This window comes from Oncorhynchus keta, chromosome 19 (genome assembly GCF_023373465.1).
Source record: "Oncorhynchus keta strain PuntledgeMale-10-30-2019 chromosome 19, Oket_V2, whole genome shotgun sequence".
NCBI classification, from domain to species: domain Eukaryota; kingdom Metazoa; phylum Chordata; class Actinopteri; order Salmoniformes; family Salmonidae; genus Oncorhynchus; species Oncorhynchus keta.
This window is the reverse complement of record NC_068439.1, coordinates 81,899,132-81,909,131: the sequence shown is the minus strand read 5'-3', so window position 1 is coordinate 81,909,131 and position 10,000 is coordinate 81,899,132. Positions and strand designations below refer to the sequence as shown.

General features: G+C 49.0%; 1 protein-coding gene across 1 annotated transcript in view; it reads left to right on the top strand.

Moving 5' to 3' along the window:
- Positions 1-10,000, top strand: part of LOC118375283 (steroid hormone receptor ERR2-like) — a 78,699-nt gene that overhangs the window by 41,306 nt on the left and 27,393 nt on the right. The gene's annotated exons all lie outside the window — the stretch shown is intronic.

Sequence of the window (10,000 nt, the reverse complement as noted above, 5' to 3'; positions counted from 1 at the left end):
ACCACCAGAGCTGTTGCCAGAGAATTTAATACACAAACTGCCAAGAACCGTCTCCTCACCAGGGTTTGGCGTCGTAACCAACTTCAGTAGCCAAATGCTCGCCTTCGATGGCCACTGGCATCATGGCCACACGGCCCCATGTCGCAAGGATCACAATTCCTGGGAGCTAAAATGTCCCAGTTCGTCCATGGCCAGCCTGTTCACCAGACATGTCACCCATTGAGCAAGTTTGAAAGGTTTAAATTCACATGTACAACAGCATGTTCCAGTTCCCGTCAATATCCAGCAACTTCACAAAGAGGATTGGGGACAACATTCCACAGGCCGCAATCAACAGCCTGATCAACTCTATGTGAAGGAGATGTGTCACGCTGCATGAGGCAAATGGTCACACCAGACGCTGACTGGTTTTCTGATCCACACCCCTACCCATTTTTTTAAGCTATCTGTGACCAACAGATGCATATCTGTATTCCTACTCATGTGAAATCCATAGATTATGGCCTCATGCATTTATTTAAATTGACTGAATTCCTCATATTTGAAATTGTATATTGTTTTTGCTCAGTGTATTTATTATTAATATCCCAGTTAATCAAATCAAAATCCAATCAAATGTATTTATAAAGCCCTTCTTACATCAGCTGATATCTCAAAGTGCTGTACAGAAACCCAGCCTAAAACCCCCAAACAGCAAGCAATGCAGGTGTAGAAGCACGCACGGTGGCTAGGAAAAACTCCCTCGAAAAGCCAAAACCTAGGAAGAAACCTAGAGAGGAACCAGGCTATGAGGGGTGGCCAGTCCTCTTCTGGCTGTGGCGGGTAGAGATTATAACAGAACATGGCCAAGATGTTCAAATGTTTATAGATAACCAGCATGGACAAATAATAATACTCACAGTAGTTGTCGAGGGTGTAGCAAGTCAGCACCTCAGGAGTAAATGTCAGTTGGCTTTTCATAGCCGATCATTAAGAGTATCTCTACCGCTCCTTTTGTCTCTAGAGAGTTGAAAACAGCAGGTCTGGGACAGGTAGCACGTCCGGTGAACAGGTCAGGGTTCCATAGCCGCAGACAGAACAGTTGAAACTGGAGCAGCAGCACGACCAGGTGGACTGGGGACAGCAAGGAGTGATCGGGACAGGTAGTCCTGAGGCATGGTCCTAGGGCTCAGGTGCTCCGAGAGAGAGAGAGAGAGAGAGAGAGAGAGAGAGAGAGAGAGAGAGAGAGAGAGAGAGAGAGAGAGAGAGGAGAGAGAGAGAGAGAAAGAGATAATTAGAGAGAGCATACTTAAATTCACGCAGGACACCGGATAAGACAGGAGAAGTACTGCAGATATAACAAATTGACCCTAGCCCCTGACACCGAAACTGCTGCAGCATATATACTGGAGGCTGAGACAGGAGGGGTCAGGAGACACTATGGCCCCATCCGATGATACACCCGGACAGGGCCAAACAGGAAGGATATAACCCCACCCACTTTGCCAAAGCACAGCCCCCACACCACTAGAGGGATATATTTAACCACCAACTTACCGTCCTGAGACAAGGCTGAGTATAGCCCACAAAGATCTCCGCCACGGCAGAACCAAAGGGGGGAGGGCGCCAACCCAGGCAGGAAGACCACGTCAGTGACTCAACCAACTCAAGTGACGCACCCTTCCTAGGGACGGCATGGAAGAGCACCAGTAAGCCAGTGACTCAGCCACTGTAATAGGGTTAGAGGCAGAGAATCCCAGTGGAGAGAGGGGAACTGGCCAGGCAGAGACAGAGCCTTTCCGTTCACCTTCACACACCTGGGCCAGACTACACTCAATCATATGATCCACTGAAGAGAGGTTGAGACTGCGTCTCTCACATGGGTAGGCAGACCATTCCATAAAAATTGAGCTCTGTAGGAGAAATCCCTGCCTCCAGCTGTTTGCTTAGAACTTAGAAGGACAATTACGAGGCCTGCGTCTGTGACCGTAGCGTACGTGTAGGTATGTACGGCAGGACCAAATTGGAAAGATAGGTAGGAGCAAGCCCTTGTAATGCTTTGTAGGTTAGCAGTAAAACCTTGAAATCAGAAAGTAGAGCATTGCAGTAGTCTAACCTAGAAGTGACAAAAGCATGGATTAATTTTTCTGCATCATTTTTGGACGGAAAGTTTCTGATTTTTGCAATGTTACATAGATGGAAAAAAGCTGTCCTTGAAACAGTCTTGATATGTTCGTCAAAAGAGAGATCAGGGTCCAGAATAATGCTGAGGTCCTTCAAAGTTTTATTTGAGACGACTGTACAACCATCAAGATTAATTGTCAGATTCAACAGAAGATCTCTTTGTTTCTTGGGACCTAGAACAAGCATCTCTGTTTTGGCCGAGTTTAAAAGTAGAAAGTTTGCAGCCATCCAATTCCTTATGTCTGAAACACAGGCTTCTCGCGAGGGCAATTTTGAGGCTTCACCATATTTCTTTGAAATGTACAGCTGTGTATCATCTGCATAGCAGTGAAAGTTAACATTATGTTTTCGAATGACATCCCCAAGAGGTAAAATATATAGTGAAAACAATAATGGTCCTAAAACGGAACCTTGAGGATCACCGAAATTTACAGATGATTTGTCAGAGGACAAATCATTCACAGAAACAAACTAATATCTTTACGACAGACAAGATCTAAACCATGCCAGAACTTGTCCGTGTAGACCGTGTAGACCACACCATTTTCATTCTCTCCAGAAGAATGTGGTGATCGATGGTATCAAAAGCAGCACTAAGGTCTAGGAGCATAAGGACAGATGCATAGCCTTGGTCTGGAGTCTGTCATTTGCTTTCTAATGATAATGATCTTTTCCTCAAAGAAGTTCATGAATTTATTACTGCTGAAGTGAAAGCCATCCTCTCTTGGGGAAAGCTGCTTTTTAGTTAGCTTTGCGACAGTATCAAAAATACATTTTGGATTGTTCTTATTTTCCTCAATTAAGTTGGAAAAACAGGATGATCGATACTGCACGGTCTTCCCAAGCAAGTTGTGGCGCCATTTCCGTTCCAATTTTCTGGAATGTTGCTTCAGAGCTCGGGTGTTTTCTGTATACCAGGGAGCTAGTTTCTTATGACAAATGTTTTTAGTTTTTAGAGGTGCAACTGCATCTAGGTTACTGCGCAAGGTTCAATTGAGTTCCTCAGTTAGATGGTTAACTGATTTTTGTCCTCTGACGTCCTTGGGTAGGCAGAGGGAGGCTGGGAGGGCATCAAGGAATCTTTGTGTTGTCTGAGAATTTATAGTAGTGGTGGTGGTCCAACCTGTCTGGTGGAGGGACAGTAGTGGTCCAACCTGTCTGGTGGAGGGACAGTAGTGGTCCAACCTGTCTGATGGAGGGACAGTAGTGGCCCAACCTGTCTGATGGAGGGACAGTAGTGGTCCAACCTGTCTGATGGAGGGACAGTAGTGGTCCAACCTGTCTGATGGAGGGACAGTAGTGGTCCAACCTGTCTGGTGGAGGGACAGTAGTGGTCCAACCTGTCTGATGGAGGGACAGTAGTGGTGGTGGTCCAACCTGTCTGATGGAGGGACAGTAGTGGTGGTGGTCCAACCTGTCTGATGGAGGGACAGTAGTGGCCCAACCTGTCTGGTGGAGGGACAGTAGTGGTCCAACCTGTCTGATGGAGGGACAGTAGTGGTCCAACCTGTCTGGTGGAGGGACAGTAGTGGTCCAACCTGTCTGATGGAGGGACAGTAGTGGTCCAACCTGTCTGATGGAGGGACAGTAGTGGTGGTGGTCCAACCTGTCTGATGGAGGGACAGTAGTGGTCCAACCTGTCTGATGGAGGGACAGTAGTGGTCCAACCTGTCTGATGGAGGGACAGTAGTGGTCCAACCTGTCTGATGGAGGGACAGTAGTGGTCCAACCTGTCTGATGGAGGGACAGTAGTGGTGGTGGTCCAACCTGTCTGATGGAGGGACAGTAGTGGTCCAACCTGTCTGGTGGAGGGACAGTAGTGGTCCAACCTGTCTGGTGGAGGGACAGTAGTGGTGGTGGTCCAACCTGTCTGGTGGAGGGACAGTAGTGGTGGTGGTCCAACCTGTCTGATGGAGGGACAGTAGTGGTCCAACCTGTCTGGTGGAGGGACAGTAGTGGTCCAACCTGTCTGATGGAGGGACAGTAGTGGTCCAACCTGTCTGATGGAGGGACAGTAGTGGTCCAACCTGTCTGGTGGAGGGACAGTAGTGGTGGTGGTCCAACCTGTCTGGTGGAGGGACAGTAGTGGTGGTGGTACAACCTGTCTGGTGGAGGGACAGTAGTGGTGGTGGTACAACCTGTCTGATGGAGGGACAGTAGTGGTCCAACCTGTCTGATGGAGGGACAGTAGTGGTCCAACCTGTCTGGTGGAGGGACAGTAGTGGTCCAACCTGTCTGGAGGAGGGACAGTAGTGGTCCAACCTGTCTGGTGGAGGGACAGTAGTGGTGGTGGTCCAACCTGTCTGATGGAGGGACAGTAGTGGTCCAACCTGTCTGGTGGAGGGACAGTAGTGGTCCAACCTGTCTGGTGGAGGGACAGTAGTGGTGGTGGTCCAACCTGTCTGATGGAGGGACAGTAGTGGTCCAACCTGTCTGGTGGAGGGACAGTAGTGGTCCAACCTGTCTGGTGGAGGGACAGTAGTGGTCCAACCTGTCTGGTGGAGGGACAGTAGTGGTCCAACCTGTCTGGTGGAGGGACAGTAGTGGTCCAACCTGTCTGGTGGAGGGACAGTAGTGGTGGTGGTCCAACCTGTCTGGTGGAGGGACAGTAGTGGTCCAACCTGTCTGGTGGAGGGACAGTAGTGGTCCAACCTGTCTGGTGGAGGGACAGTAGTGCTGGTGGTCCAACCTGTCTGATGGAGGGACAGTAGTGGTCCAACCTGTCTGATGGAGGGACAGTAGTGGTCCAACCTGTCTGATGGAGGGACAGTAGTGGTCCAACCTGTCTGATGGAGGGACAGTAGTGGTGGTGGTCCAACCTGTCTGATGGAGGGACAGTAGTGGTGGTGGTCCAACCTGTCTGGTGGAGGGACAGTAGTGGTCCAACCTGTCTGATGGAGGGACAGTAGTGGTCCAACCTGTCTGATGGAGGGACAGTAGTGGTCCAACCTGTCTGATGGAGGGACAGTAGTGGTCCAACCTGTCTGGTGGAGGGACAGTAGTGGTCCAACCTGTCTGGTGGAGGGACAGTAGTGGTCCAACCTGTCTGGTGGAGGGACAGTAGTGGTCCAACCTGTCTGGTGGAGGGACAGTAGTGGTCCAACCTGTCTGATGGAGGGACAGTAGTGGTCCAACCTGTCTGATGGAGGGACAGTAGTGGTGGTGGTCCAACCTGTCTGTTGGAGGGACAGTAGTGGTGGTGGTCCAACCTGTCTGGTGGAGGGACAGTAGTGGTCCAACCTGTCTGATGGAGGGACAGTAGTGGTCCAACCTGTCTGGTGGAGGGACAGTAGTGGTCCAACCTGTCTGGTGGAGGGACAGTAGTGGTCCAACCTGTCTGATGGAGGGACAGTAGTGGTGGTGGTCCAACCTGTCTGGTGGAGGGACAGTAGTGGTGGTGGTCCAACCTGTCTGATGGAGGGACAGTAGTGGTCCAACCTGTCTGATGGAGGGACAGTAGTGGTCCAACCTGTCTGATGGAGGGACAGTAGTGGTCCAACCTGTCTGGTGGAGGGACAGTAGTGGTCCAACCTGTCTGGTGGAGGGACAGTAGTGGTGGTGGTCCAACCTGTCTGGTGGAGGGACAGTAGTGGTGGTGGTCCAACCTGTCTGATGGAGGGACAGTAGTGGTCCAACCTGTCTGGTGGAGGGACAGTAGTGGTCCAACCTGTCTGGTGGAGGGACAGTAGTGGTCCAACCTGTCTGATGGAGGGACAGTAGTGGTGGTGGTCCAACCTGTCTGATGGAGGGACAGTAGTGGTCCAACCTGTCTGATGGAGGGACAGTAGTGGTCCAACCTGTCTGATGGAGGGACAGTAGTGGTCCAACCTGTCTGGTGGAGGGACAGTAGTGGTCCAACCTGTCTGGTGGAGGGACAGTAGTGGTGGTGGTCCAACCTGTCTGGTGGAGGGACAGTAGTGGTCCAACCTGTCTGATGGAGGGACAGTAGTGGTCCAACCTGTCTGATGGAGGGACAGTAGTGGTGGTGGTCCAACCTGTCTGATGGAGGGACAGTAGTGGTCCAACCTGTCTGATGGAGGGACAGTAGTGGTCCAACCTGTCTGATGGAGGGACAGTAGTGGTGGTGGTCCAACCTGTCTGGTGGAGGGACAGTAGTGGTCCAACCTGTCTGATGGAGGGACAGTAGTGGTGGTGGTCCAACCTGTCTGATGGAGGGACAGTAGTGGTCCAACCTGTCTGATGGAGGGACAGTAGTGGTCCAACCTGTCTGATGGAGGGACAGTAGTGGTGGTGGTCCAACCTGTCTGATGGAGGGACAGTAGTGGTCCAACCTGTCTGATGGAGGGACAGTAGTGGTCCAACCTGTCTGATGGAGGGACAGTAGTGGTCCAACCTGTCTGGTGGAGGGACAGTAGTGGTCCAACCTGTCTGGTGGAGGGACAGTAGTGGTCCAACCTGTCTGATGGAGGGACAGTAGTGGTCCAACCTGTCTGATGGAGGGACAGTAGTGGTCCAACCTGTCTGGTGGAGGGACAGTAGTGGTCCAACCTGTCTGGTGGAGGGACAGTAGTGGTCCAACCTGTCTGATGGAGGGACAGTAGTGGTGGTGGTCCAACCTGTCTGATGGAGGGACAGTAGTGGTCCAACCTGTCTGATGGAGGGACAGTAGTGGTGGTGGTCCAACCTGTCTGATGGAGGGACAGTAGTGGTCCAACCTGTCTGGTGGAGGGACAGTAGTGGTCCAACCTGTCTGGTGGAGGGACAGTAGTGGTCCAACCTGTCTGATGGAGGGACAGTAGTGGTGGTGGTCCAACCTGTCTGATGGAGGGACAGTAGTGGTCCAACCTGTCTGGTGGAGGGACAGTAGTGGTCCAACCTGTCTGATGGAGGGACAGTAGTGGTCCAACCTGTCTGATGGAGGGACAGTAGTGGTCCAACCTGTCTGATGGAGGGACAGTAGTGGTCCAACCTGTCTGATGGAGGGACAGTAGTGGTCCAACCTGTCTGGTGGAGGGACAGTAGTGGTCCAACCTGTCTGATGGAGGGACAGTAGTGGTGGTGGTCCAACCTGTCTGATGAAGGGACAGTAGTGGTCCAACCTGTCTGGTGGAGGGACAGTAGTGGTTCAACCTGTCTGGTGGAGGGACAGTAGTGGTCCAACCTGTCTGATGGAGGGACAGTAGTGGTGGTGGTCCAACCTGTCTGATGGAGGGACAGTAGTGGTCCAACCTGTCTGATGGAGGGACAGTAGTGGTGGTGGTCCAACCTGTCTGATGGAGGGACAGTAGTGGTCCAACCTGTCTGGTGGAGGGACAGTAGTGGTCCAACCTGTCTGGTGGAGGGACAGTAGTGGTCCAACCTGTCTGATGGAGGGACAGTAGTGGTGGTGGTCCAACCTGTCTGATGGAGGGACAGTAGTGGTCCAACCTGTCTGGTGGAGGGACAGTAGTGGTCCAACCTGTCTGATGGAGGGACAGTAGTGGTCCAACCTGTCTGGTGGAGGGACAGTAGTGGTCCAACCTGTCTGGTGGAGGGACAGTAGTGGTCCAACCTGTCTGATGGAGGGACAGTAGTGGTCCAACCTGTCTGATGGAGGGACAGTAGTGGTCCAACCTGTCTGATGGAGGGACAGTAGTGGTCCAACCTGTCTGGTGGAGGGACAGTAGTGGTCCAACCTGTCTGATGGAGGGACAGTAGTGGCCCAACCTGTCTGGTGGAGGGACAGTAGTGGTCCAACCTGTCTGATGGAGGGACAGTAGTGGTCCAACCTGTCTGGTGGAGGGACAGTAGTGGTCCAACCTGTCTGGAGGAGGGACAGTAGTGGCCCAACCTGTCTGGTGGAGGGACAGTAGTGGTCCAACCTGTCTGATGGAGGGACAGTAGTGGTCCAACCTGTCTGGTGGAGGGACAGTAGTGGTCCAACCTGTCTGATGGAGGGACAGTAGTGGTCCAACCTGTCTGATGGAGGGACAGTAGTGGTCCAACCTGTCTGGTGGAGGGACAGTAGTGGTCCAACCTGTCTGATGGAGGGACAGTAGTGGTCCAACCTGTCTGATGGAGGGACAGTAGTGGTCCAACCTGTCTGATGGAGGGACAGTAGTGGTCCAACCTGTCTGATGGAGGGACAGTAGTGGTCCAACCTGTCTGGTGGAGGGACAGTAGTGGTGGTGATGATGGGTCCAGTTGTCTAACTTTATATAGTCTGACTACCCCAACATAATACTATCAGATCACATTACTGTATATAGTCTGACTACCCCAACATAACACTATCAGATCACATTACTGTATATAGTCTAACTACCCCAACATAACACTATCCGATCACATAACTGTATATAGTCTAACTACCCCAACATAATACAATCAGATCACATTACTGTATATAGTCTAACTACCCCAACATAACACTATCAGATCACATTACTGTATATAGTCTAACTACCCCAACATAACACTATCAGATCACATTACTGTATATAGTCTGACTACCCCAACATAACACTAACAGATCACATTACTGTATTTAGTCTAACTACCCCAACATAATACTATCAGATCACATTACTGTATATAGTCTAACTACCCCAACATAACACTATCAGATCACATTACTGTATTTAGTCTAACTACCCCAACATAATACAATCAGATCACATTACTGTATATAGTCTAACTACCCCAACATAACACTATCAGATCACATTACTGTATTTAGTCTAACTACCCCAACATAATACTATCAGATCACATTACTGTATATAGTCTAACTACCCCAACATAACACTATCAGATCACATTACTGTATATAGTCTAACCACCCCAACATAACACTATCCGATCACATAACTGTATATAGTCTAACTACCCCAACATAACACTATCAGATCACATTACTGTATTTAGTCTAACTACCCCAACATAATACTATCAGATCACATTACTGTATATAGTCTAACTACCCCAACATAATACTATCAGATCACATTACTGTATATAGTCTGACTCCCCCAACATAACACTATCAGATCACATTACTGTATATAGTCTGACTACCCCAACATAACACTATCAGATCACATTACTGTATTTAGTCTAACTACCCCAACATAATACAATCAGATCACATTACTGTATATAGTCTAACTACCCCAACATAACACTATCAGATCACATTACTGTATATAGTCTAACTACCCCAACATAACACTATCAGATCACATTACTGTATATAGTCTAACTACCCCAACATAACACTATCAGATCACATTACTGTATATAGTCTGACTACCCCAACATAACACTATCAGATCACATTACTGTATATAGTCTGACTACCCCAACATAACACTATCAGATCACATTACTGTATTTAGTCTAACTACCCCAACATAACACTATCAGATCACATTACTGTATTTAGTCTAACTACCCCAACATAATACTATCAGATCACATTACTGTATATAGTCTAACTACCCCAACATAACACTATCAGATCACATTACTGTATATAGTCTGACTACCCCAACATAACACTATCAGATCACATTACTGTATATAGTCTGACTACCCCAACATAACACTATCAGATCACATTACTGTATATAGTCTAACTACCCCAACATAATACTATCAGATCACATTACTGTATATAGTCTGACTCCCCCAACATAACACTATCAGATCACATTACTGTATATAGTCTGACTACCCCAACATAACACTATCAGATCACATTACTGTATTTAGTCTAACTACCCCAACATAATACAATCAGATCACATTACTGTATATAGTCTAACTACCCCAACATAACACTATCAGATCACATTACTGTATATAGTCTAACTACCCCAACATAACACTATCAGAT